Raw genomic sequence first — 15,567 nt, 5'->3', positions numbered from 1 at the left:
CTCTTAAGTTCATCAAAAGCATGATCTTGGGCTGCGCCCCACTCAAAAACAACACCCTTTTTAGTTAGATCATTCAAAGGTGCAGCAATAGTACTAAAGTTGGGCACAAATCTGCGATAAAACCCAGCTAGACCATGGAAACTTCTTACTTGACTCACATTCATGGGAGTAGGCCAATTTTGAATAGCTTCAATTTTAGACACATCTACTTCTACTCCATGCTTAGAGACAACATAACCCGGAAATATGACCTTATCTTTGCAAAATGTGCACTTCTCAAGATTACCATAGAGTTGATTATCACGCAACACTTGCAAAACATGTCGAATATGTATAGTATGATCAGATTCATTGCGGCTGTAGATTAATATGTCATCAAAATACACAACCACAAACTTGCCAATAAATTCACGCAAAACATGGTTCATCAGTCTCATGAAAGTGCTAGGTGCATTAGTTAACCCAAAAGGCATTACTAACCACTCATATAAACCAAATTTTGTTTTAAAGGCTGTTTTCCACTCATCCCCTTCTTTCATCCTAATTTGATGATAACCACTACGCAAATCAATTTTAGAGAACACAGCAGCACCACTCAATTCATCTAACATATCCTCTAAACGGGGAATAGGATGACGATATCGAATAGTAATGTTGTTTATAGCTCTACAATCTACGCACATACGCCAAGTACCATCTTTCTTAGGAACTAGAATAACAGGAACAGCACAAGGACTAAGGCTTATGCGGATATAACCTTTGTCGAGTAGCGCTTGTACTTGCTTCTGTATCTCCATCGTCTCTTCGGGATTAGTGTGATATGGCGCCCTATTAGGCAGCGAAGCTCCGGGAATCAAGTCAATTTGATGCTCAATACCTCGCAATGGTGGTAGTCCTGCGGGTACCTCCTCCGGAAACACGTCGCCAAATTCCTGCAAAACATTAGAAACACCAAGAGGAAGAGGGGTCATGTCGTTAGTAACCAAGACCGTACCCCTGTACAAAAGCACAAGAGGCATGGCCGTAGGATCCTCACTAAATTCTCTCATGTCTTCTTTGGTGGCTAATGAAACTAAGGAATTCACTCTCTCACTTTTCGTTATATCACTCACGACATTACAATTCTCTCGCCTATCTAGAGGTGCATCCTCCAAATTCACTTCAATCTTCTGACGAGACTCATTGACAATTTGTTGTGGTGACATAGGCTGTAAGTTAATTTTCTTGCCCTTGTACTCCAAGTGATATCTATTGGCTCGGCCATTGTGTTGCACAGAACGGTCATAGAGCCAAGGCCGACCCAATAAGAGATGACAAACCGTCATAGGAACCACATCAAAATCAATGCAATCCTTATACGGTCCAATCTCAAACTCAACACGCACCATGTGGTTTACCTTCATCTCACCATTGTCGCTCAACCACTGAATATAATATGGATGCGGGTGCGGTAGGTACTTCAACTTCAGCTTGGTACATAACTCCTTGCTTGCTAAATTGCGGCAACTCCCACCATCAATAATGACCTTGCAAGCCTTGTCAGGACCAACTAAAGCTTTGGTTTGGAACAAATTGCAGCACTGAGTAGATGCACTAGGCAACACATTAAGAGCACGCCGCGACACAACAATGGTACGAGCATCAGAAGGATAGGCATCTTCACCATCAGTGTCATAGTCATCATCGTCTGGAGCATTTGGATCAACATCATCTCCAGATCTCATACTCATTGTCCTCATTGATAATCATGACTTTGCGGTTAGGACAATCTCTCTTGAAGTGACCCTTGCCACCACATGTATGACAAAGCATATCGCGGTTGCGCGCTGTAGACATGCTAGAACCACTCGTACTTCCAGCAGATTCGGACTTCTTTGCATTAGACACATTGGAGACCGGTTTGCTAGGCGGAGTAGGGTAAGGAACGGAGCGCGTCGAAGGCGCCGACGCTGTAGACGACGTACGGGGTGTAAAACGCCCAGCTCCCGTAGTACGTCCCTTAACCTTTGCTTCTTCAGCCAACTGTGATTCAGCTTCTCTTGCATGATGTAACAATTGATTCATATTGGTGTAGGTGTAATGACGAACAATGCCTTTAACATCATACTTCAATCCATTGAGAAAACGCTGCATTGTCATCTCTAGAGACTCACGGACACGACCACGCTGCATAAGCATCTCCATCTCCATGTAGTACTCATCAACAGTCTTCACACCTTGCCTCAATAGTGTTAGCTTATCAAATATATTCCGCATGTAATTAGTAGGCACAAAACGAGAAGTCATAACCTCCTTCATAGCACGCCATGTACGGATAGGTTGTGCACCATCTTCGTCGCGGTTACGAACCAAAGAATCCACCAACGCAATGCATAACCATCAAATTCAGAAGAAGCAAGCTTGATCTTCTTATCTTCAGAGTAGTTGGGATGTAAGCTCCATAACTTCTCAATCTTGAGCTCCCAAGTGAGATATTCTTCAACATCAGCTCCTCCTTCAAACTTGGGTATGGAAAACTTGGGCTTACCCAATCCATCTTCTTCATCTTGTCCACGACCATTGCGGCCAAGTGGAACCCAGCCACGAGGACGAGGACCACGAGGCGCACCACGAGCATTGTGTGCGTCATCTTCAAGCTCAGGATCTTCATCATCGTCTTGCTGTTGTTGTTGTGAGTCAAATTCTCAATAGCGAGGCGCATATCTGCAATATTGCGCTGGATATCCGTCATTTGATCAGCCAATCCAGTGACGGTGACATTAGTAGCATCCAACGTTTGTTTGATCTCGTCAACTGTACCCTTAAGCTCATCATCCTTAGTGCGGAATTCACGTCGCATCTCATTACGAAGAGCTTCATACTCCCTCCATGTGATGATATCTGCCGAATTCTTGTTTTCCTGGTTAACAATCTTATTATCACTAGCAGACATGATTAGTAGGTTAGTGCACTAAATCAAAAATATATGGTGGTACTCTCACAACTCACTCAAAACTGATAAGAAAAGGAAATCTTACCGTTCCAAAGTAAATTAGTATTGCTTACCACTTGTAGTAACAACTAGTGCACGGATGTAGCGAAGCGAATATCAAGGGTATAAGAACAATCACACGACAAAGCAGGGTATATGTGGATCTGTAGGTAGGCTACCTATTTGCACCAATAACAAGCTCTAGCGCTGACCGTAGACAACCAAAGATACTCACACAAGGCGATATAATGGGGCAATGCAACTATATGGAGGAAAGGTTGCAATGCACTTGAGAGACGCTAGCAAAGCTCAACGATACAGGCACAAGATTGCTCAACTACGGGTGCAGTAAAGAAAACTTAGGCCGTTCACTTGATTCAACTAGCACTTCACTTTTCTTTTTGGATTTTTCTTTTTGTAGAACACACGCAGCTATGTAGCTCTTTTTGCTTCTTTTCAAAAAAAAAATTTGATTTGTATGACTCAACTCCTTGATAACACGGCCAACAAGATATGCAAAGCACCAAAACCCTAATGAGCAGCCTGTCGAGCGGTAAAACTAGTCTCTTCTGGGGAAGTTCCTAGTCACGTATATCGAAAGGCTGTGTCTATGGTTAGGAACAAACACACTGTACGCTATGTGGACTCGGAGTAACAAAACTGACACCACTAGATAACAAAGTAACACAAGATGATAGAGTAAACTCAAACCCTAAAATACTAGATGGAAAGAAAAGATACGCAAAAACAACTACGAAAAGCAACTAAAAACTTGAAATTAGTGCAATCTAAAGCTATGGCAACCCTAACCCTAACTTTTTATGGCTTTTTCTGGATAGGAAAACACTCACAACTCAACTATGGGGTGGATTGTGGATGGCTTACCGAGGAAAACTGGAAATCTGATACCAAGATGATATGGGGTGGCCCGATCTTCTCAGTAAGCAACGGTGGTGATGATGTTCACGGGGTGATAGCAGCGGAGAAACACGACGATGTAGTGGAAGATAACTTGTATGACGCAACGAGATCTCTCGATTGGTCCCTGTCGCCAGATGCAACAGCTCTCAACCCTGCAAGATATTCGCAACTCCACACACTTGCGCACGTAGCCGCCGACCACGAAGCGGTAAGTTGCAATCGTCTAATTCCCAATGGAACAGCAGATCACACAAGACTTAAACAGGATCCACACAATATCCAAACAATATTGTGTAGGGAATTCAATAGTTTTGCAGAGCAAACAACTAAGAACTAGGGTTTATCTTAAACGTGGTCTAAAGCAGCTAGGGGGTCGTCCAAGGCACTTATATAGGCGTCCGGGACGAGTTCTGGTCGAAAAAATACAAGTAAAACTGACCCAGAATAGATCTGGTCGAGACAGACTTGGACTGGTCCGGTCTGGAATCCGGTCGACCGGGCTGTGGACCGGCCGGTCCGATCGGTGGTCCGGTCAACCGGTCGGCAACCGGGAAACTGCGAAGTTTCCGGTTTCGACCGATACGATGCACTCCCTCCGGTTGGCGGCCGGTTGGCGGCCGGTCGACCGGGCCAGGGACCGGGCGGCCCGGCGTGGGGGCCGGTCTGACCGGGCGCTGGACCGACCTGGACTTCTTCTTCTCCTCTCGCGCATTCCTCCCGCTCCTCCCTCGCGCGTCCATGAGATATCTTCATGTCCAGCTCCTTGTCCGAGCTTCACGTCCATCTTCACGTCCAGCTGCTCCTCTCCTCCTCGTGCGATGCTTGTCTCCTCTTCATACCCGATGATACATAAGTAATAGGACTTAGGTAGTATAAAGTTCTCATCAATCAAGGTATCGTTTAGGAACAAGTTCACCTGTTGTTTAAGTAGCTTCGCACGAGCTCGTGTCATTGGTCCAATCCTGACTTCATTGGACTTGAGCTTCACAGCAGGTTCATCTTCAGTTGGTAATGACGGAGGTAGTAGTGAGGTAGGGATGTCCTCATCAAAAGGTTCCCACCCGCGGCAGGGAATTTGCCCGAATCTCTACCGCGGCAGAGAATTGAAGTTTTAGGGTTTTTGGAGTGGTTTAGGGATATCAGTTTGTTTCATATCGCGTCGATGCACCAGAAACGCGTTTGGGTTTAGGTAGTACATGAAGATCAAGATGATGCATAGCAAGTTGGTGCATATAATATAACACACATGTAATTGCATAAGATCGCAAATTAAGTAGCACTATGCATGAAGATCGATCTTCATGCATAGTGGTACTCTCCAAGGCGTACTCTATATATGTCTATTACATGTAGCATAGTGGTACTCTTCGAGTCAACTATATATGTAACATGTACATCTTCATTCATAGTGGTACTCTGCGAATGGTGGTATGACGTCCCGAAGGAAAAATCCCGCCAATTCCTCGCCTATTGCTATGAAGCGGTCATCGATGCCAACTATAAAAGAATAAGATACAAATGAATACATGAAACAACTATTACTGAAACTCAGCACAACTTATGATAAGAAAACAAATTTGTGAATATTGTTTTCGTACCTCTTTATTTCTTTCATTATTCATTCTCTCGCTGACAATTCTACGGATGTACTCGCAAACGAAGAATCCACAGAGATCAGTCCCTTCTGGTTGTTGCGGGCATTTTTTACAAGAATATAATTCAATTAAACAATAGTCAAGTATGATAATTAAAGGTGTGTGGACCTAGGTAGTACTACTTACTTTCGCACGCCATCGCAGCTTCGGTGTCCATTCATGGGACTTATCTTCCTTGATGAAAGTTTCCCATACGCTGCCCGACAAAAGAAAATGCATAAAAGAGTCATCAATTAGTTCATAGCAGGAAATTAACGAAACAAACCGATAAGAATTAAAATTACCTTCTGAGCATTAAATAACAAGACAAGTATAGTTCCGATTTTTTGCTTAGTGAGTCAAAGACTTCAACTTCTCCAATTTCCATATTGATGACGAGAAGAATAAAGTGAAACCTACGCACGTTTAAATATGTAGTGTCATATATATAAGTCATTAGCTAAAATTTTGACATACAGTGAGCAAAATATAATGTGTTATAATACAGTAAGACTCACTCGAAGTTGTAAGGCCAAATTATAAGCTTTTTGTCACGTTGTCGCTTCAAAAACCTTAGCAAAGTCTCCGGTGTATCCTTGTTATAGAGGGGATCTTCTATGGTTTTAACATGCATTGTGTGCGGGTCAATGAACCCAATGTCTGTGATTTCGTCCCTTTTGCATTCGAGAATCTTCGATCTGCATAATATAGCGCACAAAATATTATAATCTGCAAATGAACGAGCTGAGCTAAAGACTTCTCAAATTAAATAAATAAATCACTTACAGACAATAGCAACTGATGATTGATTTGTCGAGGGCCCGGAGATTGTATAACTGAAAGAGTTCGCCGAAGTCAATGTTCACACAGTATTCCTGGAAGTAGTGCTCTTCCCTAACTCGCACCATGATAGTCTCGATCCCTTCCTTTGAGGCATTAAGGTACCATGAATGCAAGTTACGCATACATGTTGGTACCTTCCTGAGATTCTCGACCAAATCTTTCCCTTGAACAAATTGATATGCTCGTTCAGCGAAGGCGTAATCGGTTGTGTCTTGTCGAGAACTTTGAACGGGCTTCCCGTCAAACACCTTGAGAGGGGCGACCGATTGAACGGGTTGTTGTCCGAGCTGGTAGACTTGGTGTATCCCTTTTATCTCCCTGATACCCGATTGAACGGGTTTTGTCGCCTCGATCATCTTGTTATACGACCTTTCAATAGAACGCGCATAGTCAGATGGCGGCGATGGTACAGGGTCATATAGATTCTCAATGGTACGCACAACTTTCACCGGATCTAGTGTCTTCTCGAAAGGTATCTCTGGCACTTTCGGTGCAAAAAAAAATTTCACCTCGGCCTCAACGGCTTCCTTGTTTTCCTCCACAATTTTTTCCCAAGGTAACTTCTCAATGGGCGGCTGTGATTTCTCCTTTCTAGATCTCTTCCTGGGCGGCGTACCGTTCCGCTTAACGGACGCTGTCTTACGCGGAGGATCTCGAGATGGTGGACTCACGGCTGGGGTCCCTCTCAGGTAGGTGTGGACTTGGCTGCTCACGAGGACTGCCACCAGGAGGAGTCGATGGCATTTGCTGCTCATGTGTAGGAGTCGGTGGCCTTTGCAAAAGGACGACGTACTTCTTCGGCCATAGGGCGAAACCGTGCTTGACATCGGCTAGTGTCCTCTCATCTTCACCTCTAGGAATATCAAGCTCCACTGTTTCAAAACCCGGAACAACTTCATCCACCCCGACACGAACACAACCAGGTGGAATGGGCATATGATGGTGCATTGCTCCATCTTCACTTGGGTACACATAGCCGACCGCCACCTTAACGGACGCGGTCCTGAATAACATATGTAGCGCGCAATCTGTCTTCTCCGTGACATAATCCACGGGTAGCTTCCTCCACATCCGTCAAGATGCGAGGAACCGACACGCTTCTTCGCCGAGATGGGGCAGCATCGGCTTGTGAATCCCGTAGAAACAGCGGCCGATCGAGGTGCCCTCTGATTTTTCTCAAGAGCCTCCACCCTATTTAACAATTCCGTTAATGTGTCGGCGTCCTTCTTCTTCTTTCGCGAACGGCTTCTATAAGTGTCAGCGCTGTCCGGCCACGCTTCCTTCACGGTGAGACCTGGGCGAGCTCGTACCCGTCCAACGTGTTCCGGGTTCCCGGAGCGAGTGTCGGCTCGTCATTCTCTCGATCGGGAATGTACTCTCCCTTTCCGACCTTTTCAATTGCATCTACAAGCTTCGGTACAATTGCCTCAATTTTTTCCTTCCATTTTCCCTTCGCAACGATCAGCCCTGTCTTTGGGTCCAACCCTGCCCCATGAGCGAACAACCGGAACTTGGACCGTTCGGGCCGGTCCCATGTCCGTGGAGTGATTCCTGCATTCATCAGTTTATTTTCAAACGCTGTCCACTTCGGAATGGCACTCTTGTAGCCACCTGACCCCAAATGATGCAGAAGTTTCTTCTTTGAAGCATTTTCTGTATTTTTCTTCGATCGGGACACAAAAGTAGACGATTGCTTATACCTTTTAAATGCGGGCCAGTGATCTTTTATCTTCACTAGATTATCATCGAATACTGGATCTTCATTCTTATATTTTTCCCATAAATTTTTCTTCCAGGTCTGGAATTGTATGGCCATCTTCTTCCATGTCCATTCCTTGACTTTATTCTTCTGGCCTTCCGTCATGTCTTCCGGTAGGCTGAACTTTGTCAGTAGCGTGTCCCAAAGAAAATTTTTCATCGTGTTGTTGACATAACTAGCACCACTCTCCGCGTTCTTCGGCTTGTGCCACTCTTGAATGCTGATCGGTACATGGTCCCTAACAACAACTCTGTCTTGACTTGTAAATTTGCGGCAAAACTGTTTGGGATGCTCTGGTTCACCATTAGCCTTGAATGCCGTGAGGGCTAACCTGCCCTCGCCCTTTAGCACCCGCGTCGGGCCTCGTTTTGTTCTAACAGACTTGCTCGATGATCCAGAAGGCTAAAATAAAAAATTATTCGTTAATAAGTGCAATACAAATAACTGAATGCATCTAGGGATGAACATAGACTAATTGATACATAGATATACACCTCCCCGGAGTTTGTGATGAACACTTCGTTGTCTCTTCTAATTTTTTCAGACTTAAGTCCCTCGCCGAAATCATTCAGAAAGTCTTGGAACTCGTTGTCATCTCCATCGGGTTCCGGACCACGGGCACTCTCATAGATCAATTTCTGCACCGCTTCTTCCCCCTCCTCATCTCGGACGAAGGTGCCGTCCTCCATACCTTAATGTCACTGCAAAATTAAGAAAGCAATTGTATTTCATTCATCATGTAATGATCATATAACAGATTAGAAGAGTGTGCAAGGGTTTCATACATAGCAAAATTAAGTGGGGTGTTCGAATATAGCAAGAAATAGTGGAACACCCTCACACATCATTTAGTTCTTGTTGAAATTTTAATTTGTCCGAACCAGAGATGATGTCAATGATGCATGGCATGATGATATTTGAAATCCTCATGTTTTTCTGATGCAAAAAGATATAAAGTTTGTGCAAATTGGAGTTGTAGAAAGAGAGTTATGAATATAGCAAGTTTTATCATTTTAAGCCCAAATTAAAATGTTGTCCGATTTTTAGTTGTTCAAAAGTTTAAACAAACTTTATATATGGATAGATCATGTTTTTCTGATCGTCAAGGATATCAAGTTTGTAAAATTTGGAGCTGTAAAAATGTAGTTTTAAATACTTTGAAAAGTATCCAGATTTCAAATTTTTAGAAACAACAAAAAGAAATAAAAAGGGTTTTGGTTTAAGCCGATGCGTGAGGGGGTAGGGTTGCATCCAGAGCATGCCGATGCGTGCTCCAGGCATGCCGGTCACGGCGAGGAGCGTCGCCAAGTTGCTCCCGGCGGCGCACAAGTAGGGGTGACGTCGGATGGCGGCGTCGGATGGCGGCACGTCCCGCCCGATCGCCCATGCGTTGACGCGAGCACCATGGTGCCCACGGGCACGTCGTAGCCGAGGATGCGGCAGGGCTACTGGCACTCTCGCGGAACGAGCATCGGCACCGCGACATCCTCAGCGGCCTTTCCTCGAACACCCTAAGGGTGGTGTCGACGCCGCCGCAGACCGTGGCTTGGCCTCGCCGGCGTGGGCATCTGCGGCAGGGCGTCTGCGGCGGGGGCGTGGGTGTCTACAGCATCGGCGGGGGCGTGAGCGTGGCCGCGTGGCGACGCGGCATCGGCGGTGCCGGCGCCGGACACGGACTGCGGCAGGGCGTGCGAGCGGGGGAGGGAAGAAAGAAGGGGAGGAGCGGCGGACTAACCTGCGGAGCGCGGCGGACGACGACGGCGACGGCGTGGCTGCGGACGGCGGCGCGGCTTCTCTCTCTGTGTGTGTCGGGCGGCGTTTGATGTCGATTTGGGGATTTCCGTCCCGCGCGGCTAAGTGTAATACAGGGGAGGAGCCTTTCGTACCGGTTGGTGGTACCAACCGGTACCAAAGGGTTTTTTTTGTTTTCCTTTTTCTTTTCCTGTTTTCTTTTCTTTTGCTGTTTTCTTTTCTGTTTCTTTTTCTTTTCTTTTGATGTTTTCTTTTCTTTTGCTGTTTTCTTTTCTTTTCTGTTTGTTTTCTTTTCTATTTCTTTTTTTCTATTTCTTCTATTTTTTCTATTTCTTTTCTATTTCTTTTATGTTTTCTTTTCTATTTCTCTTTTCTTTTCTGTTTCTTTTTCTTTTCTTTTTTCTTTTCTTCTATGTTTCTTTTCTATTTCTATTTCTTTATCTTTTCTGTTTGTTTTCTTTTCTATTTCTTTTTTTCTATTTCTTCTTTTTTTCTATTTCTTTTATGTTTTCTTTTCTATTTCTCTTTTCTTTTCTTTTCTGTTTCTTTTTCTTTTCTTTTTTCTTTTCTTCTATGTTTTTTTTCCATTTCTATTTCTTTATCTTTTCTGTTTGTTTTCTTTTCTATTTCTTTTTTCTATTTCTTTTTTTCTATTTCTTTTCTATTTCTTTTATGTTCTCTTTTCTATTTCTATTTCTTTTGTATTTCTTTTATGTTTTCTTTGCTGTTTCTTTTCTATTTCTTGTATGTTTCTTTTCTTTTTCCTTTTTATGTTCCTTTTCTTTTGTTGTTTCTTTTCTATTTCTTTTTTCTATTCTGTTCCCTGCCACGACGCCGCGCGTGGGAGAAAAAAGGCGGGAAAGAAAGGGCCGGAATAAAATTTTATTACGATTGAACTCGAATTAAAAGTACATAGCTTAACTGAAAATTAAGATACATGGCCAGACTCTACTGTTGGAGTCATTCAGTCATACTCGTGCCTAGCCCTGTAGTAGTCGCCACTGTAGTCGTCGTAGTCGCCGTCATCATCGTCGCTGGCATCGGGGTCGCGGTAGTCGAACATCGGCGGGTGAGCACGCGTGGGCTGGGACTGAGGGTAGCGCGGGCGGGGGCCACGGTAGGCCATGACGCCCTGGAGAGTCCGGCCGCGCCACCATAGCCGACGGCCGGCCTCGTTGAAGTTCGAAGGAGGCGGGCCGCCCTCCTCATGCCTGGCAAGCGCCCTCTCACGCCAATTGATGAAGAAGCTTTCCCAAGTCGGGTTGTAGTCGGGATGCCACTGGGGATTCCTCCGCTGCTCTGGCGTGAGCTCGAAGTAGTAGTGGTTCGTGATGGCCATCTCGCGCGCCACACCTAGAGGGACTGGAGGGACCGGTACGCCTCCGACGCTTAGCAACCAGCCGGTAGTTCGAGGCGCAAAGCGCCTCCGCCTCCCGGGGGGTTAGAGATACGATGGAAGCCATGGGAGAGAATGATGAGGTTTGCAGATATGAGTCTAGATGTGATATGTAAATGGAGGCCAAGCCTACATATATATAGTGAAAAAATGGCGGGATGACGGAGGTGGGAACCGGTGGAAAGCGCGGGAAGAAAATAGGCGGGAACCGGTGGAAAGCGCGGGAAGAAAATAGGCGGGAAACCTTTAGTAACGGCTGGTGGGTGCAACCGGTACTAAAGGTGGTTTTCTGTCATGTAACAAAACTGTCGGTGGAATAAGGACGCGTGGGTAACCTTTAATACCGGCTGGTGGGTGCAACCGGTACTAAAGGTGGTTTTCTGTCATGTAACAAAACTGTCGGTGGGATAAGGACGCGTGGGTAACCTTTAATACCGGCTGGTGGGTGCAACCGGTACTAAAGCTATCGGCAGGATAAGGACGCCCTGCTCGATGAGATAAAGCATGTAGCGCACGACGCCCTGTCGGAGGAAGCGGCGCCGTGCCTAGCTATAAAAGGAGCATCGATACGCCATGGCAAGCAGCTCAACAAGCCAACATGGCCGGATGGAGAGTTTCATCACCATGGATGGGGAAAGGGTTGGGAAATCTCCCGTGGTGGAACTTGTCAAAGATGCCCTTGGTGCACACACCCTATGGCATCTTCGGAAGTTCCGGCTCGGAAAAATTTCCCTGCAAGCCCGTGAAAGACTCCATCTCCTCTAACAATGTTGGGGAAAGGGTTGGGAAATCTCCCGTGGCGGAACTTGTCGAAGATGCCCTTGGTGCACACGCCCTATGGCATCTTCGGAAGTTCCGCCTCGGAAAAATTTCCCTGCAAGCCCGTGAAAGACTCCATCTCCTCTAACAATGTTGGGGAAAGGGTTGGGAAATCTCCCGTGGCGGAACTTGTCGAAGATGCCCTTGGTGCACACGCCCTATGGCATCTTCGGAAGTTCCGCCTCGGAAAAATTTCCCTGCAAGCCCGTGAAAGACTCCATCTCCTCCAACAATGTTGGGGAAAGGGTTGAGAAATCTCCCGTGGCGGAACTTCTCGAATATGCCCTTGGTGCACATGCCCTATATATGGCATATTCGGAAGTTCCGCCTCGGAAAAACTTCCCTGCAAGCCCGTGAAAGCTACTTAACTAGTAAAACAAGCCAACCATCTCCATTGTTAATATCTTACATACAGTAACATCATTGCACAAAAGTGATTTCCATATTGAGATACACAAGTTATGATCTCTATATCTAGCTAGTCTTCTGAGTTTTCTTCGTCTGTTTCCCTTTCTTCTTCATCGCGACGCAACCATGGACAATCTTCATTGTTTAAGATGATGCTTGGGTCAATTTTTACCTTCAAGGGTGGAATATCGTCAAACTTATTATAATCTTCTGACATGTCCGTCTTGTCCTCTACTCCCACGATGTTTCTTTTTCCTGAAAGAACTATGTGCCGCTTTGGCTCATCGTATGATGTGTCCTCTTGCCTTTCTTTTCTTTTTTTCGGTTTGCTAGACATGTCCTTCACATAAAAAACCTGCGCCACTTCACTGGCTAGGACGAATGGTTCGGTGTCATACCCTAGATTCTTGAAATCCACTGTAGTCATTCCGTACTGCGGGTCTACCTGTACCCCGTCTTTCAGGTTGAACCATTTGCACCGGAACAAAGGGACCTTGAAATTAGGTCCATAGTCAAGTTCCCATATCTCCTCTATGTACCCATAATATGTGACCTTGTTCCCATTAGCATCTTACGCATCAAAGCGGACACCACTCGTTTTGGTTGGTGCTCTTTTTGTCTTGGGCGAAAGTGTAAAATGTGTTCCCATTAATCTCGTACCCTTGAAAAGTCGATATAGTAGAAGATGGTTGCTTGGCCAACAAGTACAGCTGCTCGTCATCGATGACATTCATGAGACGTGTTTGCAACCAACCGCCGAAAGTCTTCATGTGTTCTTGATACGTCTCCAACGTACCTATAATTTCTGATGTCCCATGCTTGTTTTATGACAATACTTACATGTTTTGCTCACACTTTATAATGTTTTTATGCGTTTTCCGGAACTAACCTATTAACAAGATGCCGAAGTGCCAGTTCCTGTTTTCTGCTGTTTTTGGTTCCAGAAAGGCTGTTCGGGCAATATTCTCGGAATTCGATGAAACGAAGACCAAACATCATAATTCACCGAGACGAACCAGGACACCGAAGGAGACCCGGAGAGGAGGCCCAGGGGCCCCACACCATAGGGCCGCGCGGGCAGGCCCTTGGCCGCGCCGGCCTATGGGGAGGGTGCCCTGGTGCCCCTCCTGCGCCGCATCTTCGCCTATAAGACCCCTTTCGACCTAAAAACGCGATACCAATTGACGAAACTCCAGAAAGACTCTAGGGGCGCCGCCACCATCGCGAAACTCCAATTCGGGGGACAGAAGTCTCTGTTCCGGCACCCTGCCGGGATGGGGAAGTGCCCCCGGAAGCCATCTCCATCGACGCCACCGCCTCCATCATGCTCCGTGAGTAGTTGTCCCATGGACGACGGGTTCTAGCTGTAGCTAGTTGGTATTCTCTCCCCCATGTACTTCAATACAATGATCTCATGAGCTGCCTTACATGATTGAGATTCATCTAATGTAATCGGTGTTGTGTTTGTCGGGATCCGATGGATTGTTACATTATGATTAGTCTATCTATAAAGTTTGTGAAGTTATTATTGCTGCAATCTTGTTGTGTTTAATGCTTGTCACTAGGGCCCGAGTGGCATGATCTTAGATTTAATCTCTATATACTTATTGCTTAGATTGTATCTACAAGTTGTTTGCACATGTCTATGTCCGGAACCAAAGGCCCCAAAGTGACAGAAATTGGAACAACTGGAGGGGAAGGCTTAGATATGAGGATCACATGTTTTCACGGAGTGTTAATGCTTTGCTCCGGTGCTCTATTAAAAGGAGTAACTTAATTTCCAGTAGATTCCCTAGAGGCCCGGCTGCCACCGGCTGGTAGGACAAAAGATGTTGTACAAGTTTCTCATTCCGAGCACGTATGACTATATATGGAAAACATGCCTACATGATTAATAATCTTGATGTTCCGTCTTAATGCTATTTCAATCCTATCAATTGCCCAACTGTAATTTGTTCACCCAACACTTGTTATTGGAGAGTTACCACTAGTGTAGATAGCTGGGAACCTCGGTCCATCTCTCATCATCATATACTCGGTCCTATATGTCATTGGAAGTAGTATCAACTATTTTCTGGTGTCATTGCTCTCATATTACTACTACTGCTGATGTGTTACTGTTACTACTGCTCTCATATTACTGCTACTTTCACATCACCCCTGTTACTAGTGCTTTTCCAGGTGCAGCTGAATTGACAACTCAGTTGTTAAGGCTTATAAGTATTTTTTACCTCCCCTTGTGTCGAATCAATAAATTTGGGTTTTACTTCCCTCGAAGACTAGTTGCGATCCCCTATACTTGTGGGTCATCAAGACTATTTTCTGGCGCCGTTGCCGGGGAGGCATAGCTCTACTCATAAGTTCACCTGGGGAGTACACTCCACCTCTCTCTCTATTTTATTTTATTTTGTTTTGCTTAGTTTACTTTTGTCTAATTTATTTGTGCTTAGTTTATTTCTGCCTAGTTTTATTTTGCTTAGTTTACTTTTGCCTAGTTTCTTTTTGTCTTGTTTTATTTTCCTCATATACCCAAAAATCCATAAAAATTTGAAAAACCGAAAAATTAAAAACTGTTGCTATGGGAGAACCTACAACCTATTTGGAGCTTATGGAATTATATAATAATTATAGAAAATCAAGAGCGGGTGAAGTTATGAGTGCTGTGATAAAAAAACTGAAAACAATTGCTAAAATCTTGCTTAAACGCCATGATATAAACTGTTACTCTCAACAGGATACTAAACATCTTAAATTTCAATGTGGCTTTAGTGAGGAATTTTTAATTAAGAACTATAATTGGAATAGCTATATTCATTTTGAGTTCGAAGAGGTAGAACAATTTGTCATATTTATGGGAGCCTCTGAGATAGAATCATTCATGTCTAAAAATTATGAAACTGGTGTTGTTTGTAAGGACCTTAAAGATTATGTCTCTTCTATCCTTAATTTTTGCATAGAAAGATATAGTGATAATCCTTATATCATTGATTATAAAGAGAGACTCGTTAATGCACAAGAATGCACTCACAATTTGCGGGAACCGAGTGGAAGAAGAAATTGATGA

This window comes from Lolium rigidum, chromosome 3, assembly GCF_022539505.1.
Source record: "Lolium rigidum isolate FL_2022 chromosome 3, APGP_CSIRO_Lrig_0.1, whole genome shotgun sequence".
Lineage (NCBI taxonomy): Eukaryota > Viridiplantae > Streptophyta > Magnoliopsida > Poales > Poaceae > Lolium > Lolium rigidum.
This window is presented reverse-complemented; position numbering follows the sequence as displayed.